The following is a 9,840-nucleotide window of genomic DNA, read 5'->3' as shown; positions in this document are numbered from 1 at the left end:
GCACTAGTAGTTAAAGCCCTTTAATGGCCTAAGTCCTATGATAATTAGTCCTGCCCTGGAGGTAGCTAAGTGAGCCACTCCAGCCTGAAATGGAGCTCATCCACTGCTGAGGCCATAATCCTCTGTGCACAATGAAAGCTGAACTAATTCACTGAGTAAACACTTTCTCAGTTACTTACACGCTGTCTTCTTTCAGCCTGACACCAAATAGATTCACTTCCAAGAGCTGGAAAGAAAATCAACTTTTGTTTTCTTTTTTCTTTTTTTTTTCTTTTTTTTTTTAAAGCAACTGATCTTTGTTGAAATGCATTTGGATTTAGTATCCAGGGTATAACCTGGACAGATATCATCTCCTTTCTCCTGGCATCACACAACAGCTCCTTTATTTTAGTCCATTACAATGGCAGAGAGCAGAAAGGCATTTCCCCATCTATTACCTGTTCTTTTCTCCTGCCTGTTTCTCTGAAAAGGCATATGCTGGAGTAGAGCAGGAAGGCTTGTGTGATGCTTATACAGAAGTTCATGGCTGTTTCAATCACTGAATTCTGTGCTCTCAGCTCAATGTGGGGAACTCGGCATGGAAGAAGAGTAAACTGAAATAGTGAGGAAGAAAACACCAAATATCTTCAACTGTTGCAGATGACACCAGCTTTTTGTACTTTTTCTTCTGTTTGTACTTTTTCTTCTTTTTGTTTTAATTAAGAAATGGAAACATACATGCCTTAGCACATTGTCCTTTCTATGTGCTGTGGGTCCTTGGTCTTCTCTGGGTGCATTTCATGCTCATGTCTTCTTTCCAGCTCCCCCCAGCACTATCCTGCTTCTGGACCCACCTGCAAGACCTGGGTCTCTGTGCCCTCCATGTCCCACCAAAAGCTGGGAAAGGGAACCAAGCAAACAGCAGGGGTGGTGGTGGCTTTGCACACAGGAACATGTACTGTCCCTCTGGGTATATCTATCCCTGGGGTCTCATGCCCTGCAAACGACACACTGAGAACACCAGTGTCTCTTTGAACAATGCTGCAGGTATCCCTACTCCATTAACCCCAGGAATTGTCCCCTCTGATGCCTGCAGTCCCACATGTTTGGGGAGAAGGGAGCTGAAGACCTAGAAGGGTAAGCAATCCTCTAACCTGTCAAATCACCATCACCTGATGAAGTATGATCAGAGCACATGGGACAAAATAGAGAGGGGTCTTGCATGACATGGACATGAGTGAGGGTATGAAGTTCAATAGTGTTATCATCTCTTGTTCTTCTCACAACTTGTCCTATCTCCCTTAAAGCCCCAGATCCCGGAGTCATGTGAGTACACCAGATTCAACACCATCTGACTGAGAAGACCTGCTTGAAAACCCAGATCCCTACTGATTTAAAACCTAGGAGGCAAGTGATTATATTTCAAAGGTGAGGTTACCTCATTGCCTTCAGAGGTGAACAGAGTATTTGCTTACACCTGAACTCTTTGTTTAGGGACATGTTAGAGTCTACAGAGAGAAATAGACATTTCTGGATCACAGTCCCCCCCATCTCAAGGCTGACCTTCAGATGAAGTTGGATGAATTGCACTCCATGAAGGCATATTCATCTCCCTGGTCTGGAACATGAGTTTGGACCCCCCAGCTCAGCTATTGGCACTGTCAGTATTCAAAGGCAGGTGAGAGAAATCCTAACCCCAAAAGTAGTGCTGTGATTCCTCTAAACCAAATGACATGGTTTGCAGGTTTGATATGTGTCTGGCACCACCTCTCTGCAAGTTTTGGTCAAGGCATAGCTGCAAATGACTGCCTGTTTTTCTGATTCACTCTCCATCCTTCAAAAGGCTCCCTTGGATGCTGTCTGGAGATCTTCCACCCTTGTGGGCAGGATTTGTCTAACTCTCAGGAAACAAAACATCTTTTCTTGGGCCAAGCAAAAATGCATTGTGTGTATTCTCTTTGCACAAGGACCTCCATATTTGTGTATATCAGAGGGGTTTTTGGACTTCCAATGTAGGAAAGGTTTCATTTGTTTTTTCTTCCGAAATTCCTCTCTGCCCGAAGAGGGATTTCTATTGTTACTTGCTGGCCTTCAGTGGTACATAGAAAAAGATAGAGGCAGCTCTGTCTTGCCTTGATAAAAGAAGAAAAATCAAATCCTGATCTAATTTTATACTTCCAAAAAGGAAAGACAGACATAAAAGGATCTGCCAAAGAGAAGAGTCTCATAATCAAAGGAGAAGCAATAGGATTTGTTTGTTTATTGTATATTAAAATGCAGCAGAGTTGTTATCAGCTAGAATCTGACTCAGGAAAAGAAATCTCAGCAAACAATATAATGAAAGCTTCATCAATGCTCTCTGTGATCTACCAGCAATACTAGTTTTATGAAGACCAAGTCATGGCCCACAAGTTGGTGAGAACAGGCCAGCAAGGGCATGGAAGGGAGAGCTCAGACAGGGTTCAGCCCACTCTTTGGGGTGTGAAAGGCAGCCCAGTGGTAGGATTCATCCCTTAGTGATGACTGAGTTAGCTGGCTGGTCACTGTCCATGTGAATGATGGAGAAGAGCAAGACAGACAGCTTTCCTTCTTTGCTCCCAGGCCATCAGGGAAGCATGCCCTGCCTTTAGGATCCCAGCCCCCAAGAAAACATGGAGAACCAGTGCCAGGTGGAAGACCCCAGGACCTGAAAGCAAAGATTGGTCTTCTCCGTTGTCTACACTGGGGTGGACACCCCTGGCTTCCTGGCTTAACTCACCCTGTGAAGCAGAGGGTGCTGAGTTGATCATTCCTTGGGTGCTCTGAGAGCAGCTATGGGGTCCAGCCTGGTCCTTGGTAAAGTGGTGATGGGCAGAGAACAGAAAAAATGGTCTCTGAACCTCTTGAACTGAGTGATGAGAGAGGCAAGGCACATAGGCCTCTTTTATGAATGCTCTTATGACGTAAAACATGTCGGTGAGTGGTATTACTCGTGTTGCTTGGAGCTAGGAGAAAAAAATCATTCTGAAGTGTATGTTCAGAGATTTTTTTTTCTTATGCAGGGAAAATAGAAACAAAATGGGGGATAAAAGGGGAAAAAACACATCCTCTCTGCATCAGCAGCTGCTTCTGTCTCCAGGCTCTATGGCAATGATACCTCAACCCACCCATTCAGCAGTCCATTATCACTTCCCTCCTTCCATTATTCCCCTTCAACCTTATCAGACATAAGCATCATCCCAGATGCTCCAACTAGAGCCTTGTAATTGTCCCTGGTTAGAGCTCGATAGCACCTTGAACTGCCAGAGTAATCTCTGCTTTTAAAAAAAACAGGTCTCCACAAGGAGACGATACTAGAATTTGCCTGTGGCTATGTGGGATCTTTAATAGCTAACTCTTTTCTCTCTCCCTCTCTCACACACACACATATGCTCACAGATAAATGGGAAAATTATTTTTTTAAATTATTTATTTATCCTCAGCCTTTTTAGACTGCCTGTTAGGCAGTGATCACAATATTTATTACAGGGTTTGTAATTTTATTATTAATAGCTCCTGAGGGCACATAGTGGAAGAGGTGCATGGAGAAAGCGTAATAATATTAGGCAGGAGTCATCCCTGAGGGAGGGAAATGGAAATGACATTTTCTTGGGCATCTTGGTGTGAGGAAGGAAGCTGGACTCCAAGGGACTGACACTTTCCTGTGCATCTAGGCAAGGTTTAGGCCAGGGCACCATGAGTGCCAAGTGTTTCTTAATTAGGAAATGAGCCTTTATTTATTTTGTGACAGGAAAAGAATGAGATCAAAAGGTGCAAAGTGCAGGTGAGGAGGATCTTGGCATTGTTTTGCAATCCAAGTCCCACCAGCATCTGTAAGATAGCCCCAGCTTGTAGCCCAGCCAGCAGAAAAAAAGGGAGAAGAGATGAAAATCTGCTTCCACAGACTAAACCCTCCCTTTAGTGAAGACCTACTGCAGGAGATTGAAGGGGGTGGTGGTGGTGGTGGGGTTATTCCTTAAACTGATTGTTTCTTTCTAATAAACAAGACCATGCTTTCTGGTGATATGTGCCTCCTCCACTGACCTCCTCTAGATTCTCATGTCCCTGCCCCAAAATTGACTCTCAGGCTGCATTTTTCAGCTTTCTGTTTACAAAATGTCATCTGAAAATTGCTGCTCATCATTTAATTGCAGACCTTACACTTGCATGTCCATATCTGTGTTTCCATGAAATCTTCATTGTTATCTGGCCTTTTTTTCCTCATGTTTACACCTGGTAGAAAACCCTTGCTGCTTTTTCCTTTAAAGGTGATTGCAAAGGGGAAAATGAATTAGTGCCAGTTGTTGCTTTATGATGTATATCTGGAAGATGAAGGAGTAAAAAAAAAAAAAAAAAGAGAAATCATTGAATTATGAAGGTGCTTTTGCACATTTTAACATTCAAGATTGTGGACAAATTACTTTTTCCTCTAAGTCTCTCCAGAACATTATGGAAGATGGGAGTTTGCGTCATTAGCAACAATTTGCAAGGGAAACAGCTGAATTACAGAGTGTTTATTTGTTGAATCTGGTACAGAGGTCCACCATCTCAGAGAAATGACATGGCACTTTGAAAATACTGTATAACAAATTGTCCACAGACAGATACACAATTCGTTTTCTTTCCCCTTCAAGCAGGGCCCATCAAGCCACAATGGAGGCAAAATATATCTATTGGACTGTTCCCAATGCATTTATAAGAGCACAAGACCATGAGTTGTAATTACTTTGGTGCTAAGCCTGTCCCAGGAGATAGGATAGAGGAGCGCTGTGGCATGGAGAGGATGTGAATCACAGCACTTCTGATGGTGTGCCACAACCCGTCGGAGAGGGGAACACATGTTCCTAAATACATCCCTTCCTTGGGTAACTGCCTTCCTTCCAGTTTAAAAAGATTTCCATTGCAGTCACAGTAATTGTGTCCCTCCTCCTAGCATGGTTGGTGTTGTGTTCTCATGGGTGGCAGCAATGGTCATCTTGTGGTCATCACTTGGGTTGGTGATAATGGTGGGACTCATGCCAGCTCCTGTTGTATCCTACAGCCTAGCTAGAGGTTAGGCCCAGTCAGAGCTAGAAAAGCCAACTTGGATTTACAGATTGGAGTTTTGCATTCAAATGGAAGAGCTGGATCTATACAGACGATCCTAAAAGTGACAGGACCTCAGAGTCCTGGGCTATAAATCATCTCTTCTATGCCTAATGTAAAGAAAAGATTTGTAAACAAACACTTGTTTTGGTTTTTGGGTTTTTCTGTTTGCTTAGAACTTATTGGCATGACTTGTGATCATGTTTCAGGATTTGTAATTCTGTTTTAGGATTTATAAATCTATTTTCTGACTTCTAAGCCAATTGAATGTTTCAGAAGTCAGACAGAGAGTTAAATCTGATGCGAAAAGCCATGGTTTGTAAATCAAACTGCAGTTCTTAGGTTAGCTGAGAGGATTTATGAATCTGGATGGAGATATCTAAATCTGTTTTATAAAAGTACTGATTTATAAATAAAACCCCAAAGAACAGCTTGGCTCCTGGCAGGTGATGAGTCAGGAGGTGCAAAATGACTGCAACGTGGACACCCAGCACTGTCTATCGCAGGGACCCCAGACCATCCATCGGCAATCCTGGATTTAACCTTCAGTAAAAAATAAAAGCTCAGGGCCTCTGTATCACACCCAATATAATGGCAAAGCACTTGGGTGTTTGCCATCAAAGAGACAAGTTGTTTTCCAGCTGTTCTCCAGACCCAGGTGAGGCCACCAGGACCACCTCACTGGCACAGGGGTGAGTACCGCCACCTCCCCGTCTAGCGCAGAAAGCCCTACCTCCTCCTTACTGGCCCCTTAGCACCCCAATTTCTGCCAAGGTCAGGGGTGACTGTTCATGAAACGCTGTGCAGCTTCAAAAGTTTTGCAGTATGAAAGTGTCTCATGTAAAAAAAGAGAAAAAAGAGGGGGGGGGGGAATCAAATTTCTACAGTTCTAAAACTTTTTTTAAAGCATTTAAATTTTAAGCTGGGGATTTATAAATGGGCTATTAAAGTTTAAGAGTTTCATTATAGTTTTTTTTAAAATCATAATTACTTTAGGTAGAGGAGGAGGGATAGATCTACTTTATTCCTAGTGGAAACTATACATATATATGAAGTATCTATATAAAAGCTGGAACTGAGCTTATATTAATACAGTTTAACTGATATTCAATAACTTCACCCTCCCTTTTTCCTATTGTCCATATTTAAATACTTCAAAAAGAATTCTAATCAAGTGGAAATTAATAGGGGAGGAAAGACTGGGGTAGCAGGAGAGGGCTCTAATCCCACTCTCTCTTAATATTTCAAAGTCTCTTTTATTTTCCTAATAAAAAAAGAGCGAGTGAGAGGGAGAAAGTGGAATTAATCCAGTGCTCTGAACTGTCCTCTCGTCTTACTGATTTAAATAAAATCCAAGTGCACATCACACCAGAAGGCCATTCCTGGCCACGTGCCAGGGTGGGCTCTCACATCCCAACTCTCCTTCCCCGCCTTCCCCAGGAGGTGGTTGCCCCCCCCCCTCCCCACAAGCAGGTTGGACATGACACCCAAAACGATCAAGGGGGTGCCAGCCTTCCTGAGGACTCTGAGGTGTCCTCCATCCCCTCTCTGCACCCCCATGACGGCAGTGTCATCATCCTGGTGGGATTTGGTGCAAGGTGCAGTGGAGCCCATGTGCACCCAGACCCCTGATGACCCAGCTCATCTCTGCACCCAAATGTCTTGCACCAATGGGCACCTTCCCTGTAGGACCCGGCGATGATGCTGGAGCAACACTGGCGTTAGGTCAGGATGGGCTGAGCATGAACTGGAGGAGAGGGAAACTCGTGGTGGATCTTTCCATGGCAAAGACAGAGGAAGCCAAATGTTCTGCATCAGTTTGCTTTGATTTCTCTGTTGCTGGTCCATTCAGCTGCTTGCTGAGGATGGAGGAGCAAACCCTCTGCTGACACCAGCCTGCACAGTTCCTCCTTACAGGCCATGTGCTCCTTTGCCAAGCCTCTGGATTTAAAACAGACATCCTGCCTGGCATAGAGTGTGCCCAGCCTTGAAAAGTTATTTAAGCATTAAGTACTGTGCAAAAACTGAAGGCAGCCTTGTTAAACCACACAGAGCAGAAGCATGTAATGTTTTCAACTGAGCAGTAAATAACCATTTTATTAACCAAACAGTGCACACTAGATGGCATACCACTCCTCGCCTACTGCTCTTGTGTTATATTGTTGTTATTATACTTGTGTTAAGACAGCATCCAAATTTGGACAGTATTTTCCTAATGCAGGCAAGACCCCATCTTATCGCACTCACTTGGGTGCATAGGGGATCAGCACACACCCAAAATCAAAGTTCAGCCTGGCAGAGGTGACCATTCTCTCTTGAACTGAACACAGGTGTAGCCTGTTTTTCTGAGCTTGATTTTTCCCATTGTGATGCCACACAGAGTGAGCAAATCTCATCTGTGGAGAGTCCTTTTCTTCCTCCTGGTTTGTTTTAGAGGTGCATTCCTTCACTGTGAAAGCTGCAGCTCTGCTAGCAAGAAGATGTCAGGACCCAGGTACATCCTGGCAGTCACAATAAATAGCAGTTGTAGCAACGTGGGACAAGATGGCAGAGTCCTCCTTTGAGAAGGTACCTTGAAAAGCTTTAATTTCAGCTGACCAATCTGGTTAACTGACAGGCATTTAAACAAAACATTTCCCCAAACACTTCATTGGGGATTTTTTTTTTTTTTAATTTTGGAAGCTTTCTGTTGAAAAAAAGCTGTCTTCTTGATTTCCCAATCTCATTATGCAGGAAGAAACATGCATTATATATGATATTAAGCTTCAAGGCTTAAAATGCTATATACGATGATGACCATGAAGTCTTGTTTTACTTTTTAAATTGCAGAACAATTAATAACTTGTGTAAGATATATATAGAGCTGGGCGAGTGCCTTCATTCAACTACTCCAGAATTTAACAGAAAAGCAAAAGAGAAAAAAAAAAAAAAAAAAAAGCCATGGTTTCAAAGCATTTCAAGACAAACGATGGCACCAGGAAGCAGTCATACTAAAGCAGGTACAAATTAAGATGACAAGGATAAAGAATTTTCTGTACATTCCTAAGCCTTTAGTTTCTTAGAAATTTAGCCAGCAAAACAAAAAAGAAAATGATACCTACTCTAAACCCACCAAGGACAAGAAGTTTGAAATAATGTTATATTTCTGTCTGTAATATCTTCTTGTGCCTGGCTGGAAATGCATGCTGCCTCTGCCCAGAGCTAATAATCAGTTATTACCTACAGTGACCCAGCTGGGCACTCAGGGGAGGGAAATCATATCCAAGGTGTCGCTAAGAAATACAAGCACAGGGCTGAAAATAATAGAAGACATTCAAATTCATAAGGATTTTACTAACAGCACATCAAGAAGAAAATTATTGCAGAACCTGTTTATTTTATGAGAGCGAGAAACAGTGGAGCCATGATGCTGCAAGACACTGGTGGAGTTGAAGGTGGGCAGCCAAAGGGACCAGAAGTTAATACCCATCACACAGCAGCAAACAGACCTGAAAATGTTGGCTGCCTTCACAAAATGCTATTGCCAAGCAAGAGGGGAGGTGACGCTGGGGTGGTCAGGCTGTCTCCCAGGTGGCTACCTTCACCACTGAAGGGATGGGGACAGCCCAAGGTGGTGAATGCAGTCAGATGCCTCCTTCCCATTCTGCTCTGTACCCACCTCCTGGAGTGGATATCAGGGCCATTTTTTAATGGAAAAGATGGTTACTGAAAAACCTTGGGGTTTTTTTTTGCTTCTGTGTTTTGGGTTTTGGGGTTTTTTTTTGTGTGGAAGTCATCTAATTTTGTCTTAGATACCTTATGGAAGACCTGTTATTTGTACTTTGTAACCCTGTTCTTCCCTGTTAACCAATGTCCTAGCCAGACTTGCAATGCCCATTAGACATCAGGACTTCATCCCTATCTGCACCAAAGCAGTGTGGAGTAGGAGATCCCACAGCTCTGGCCCCGCAGAGGGAACAGCACATATTCAGCAGCCCTCGCACACCTCTTCTGCAATGGGATCCATCACCTCCTTAAGGGCTTGTCTTTTTTCATCGGCTACAAATGCTCCCAGCTGACTTCTTCAGATGTGACACCTAACCTCAGGTGACATGAAAACCATCTGCAAAGCACAATCCTTCAGAATTTTTCAGCTCTTCCTGGTCTCTGACAAAGCACCAGCTCTGCTGGAAAGAAAATGTCAAAAATGTCAGGATTTCCCCAAGGGACCAGAATTCCAACTCTCAGTCAGTCGTTGCTGCCCTAAAGAGGTTGTGATCTGAATGAGAAAGAGCAAGAAAGCATGTCATCTCTATTTTACAATTTTACCTCATTTGTGCTGTGTCTCCAATGTTTAACACATTGCATTATTTCATTCCTTGATCAGATGGTCCATACTTGCCTAAAAAACCCAAAATTAGTCCTCCTCCTCTTCCCAAGGAATTTACTCCCTTTGGTCACTGCTCAGCATAAACATCACCCAAATTATTTAAAACTCAGCTAGAAGAGTACTTCCAGTGCAGAGATTTTCCTCAGGATTCAGGCAGATGTTAGGGGTGCTGTCTCTTTTGTGGCAACGTTCTCAAATAAAATCTGATCCAACCAGTTATCCACCAGCAAATGAATAAAAGATTTTGTGAACAGAATTGTGACCTATTTGCAGAAACACTTTGGATACAGCCTTCCCATGTTTGCATAATTTCTAGTCTCAGCATTTCTAAGACAAGTTTTACCAGCATATCTCTGCTCTATTTAGTTGCTGTTCTTGGGGGAAAAGGT

Source organism: Pelecanus crispus, chromosome 9, assembly GCF_030463565.1.
Source record: "Pelecanus crispus isolate bPelCri1 chromosome 9, bPelCri1.pri, whole genome shotgun sequence".
Lineage (NCBI taxonomy): Eukaryota > Metazoa > Chordata > Aves > Pelecaniformes > Pelecanidae > Pelecanus > Pelecanus crispus.
This window is presented reverse-complemented; position numbering follows the sequence as displayed.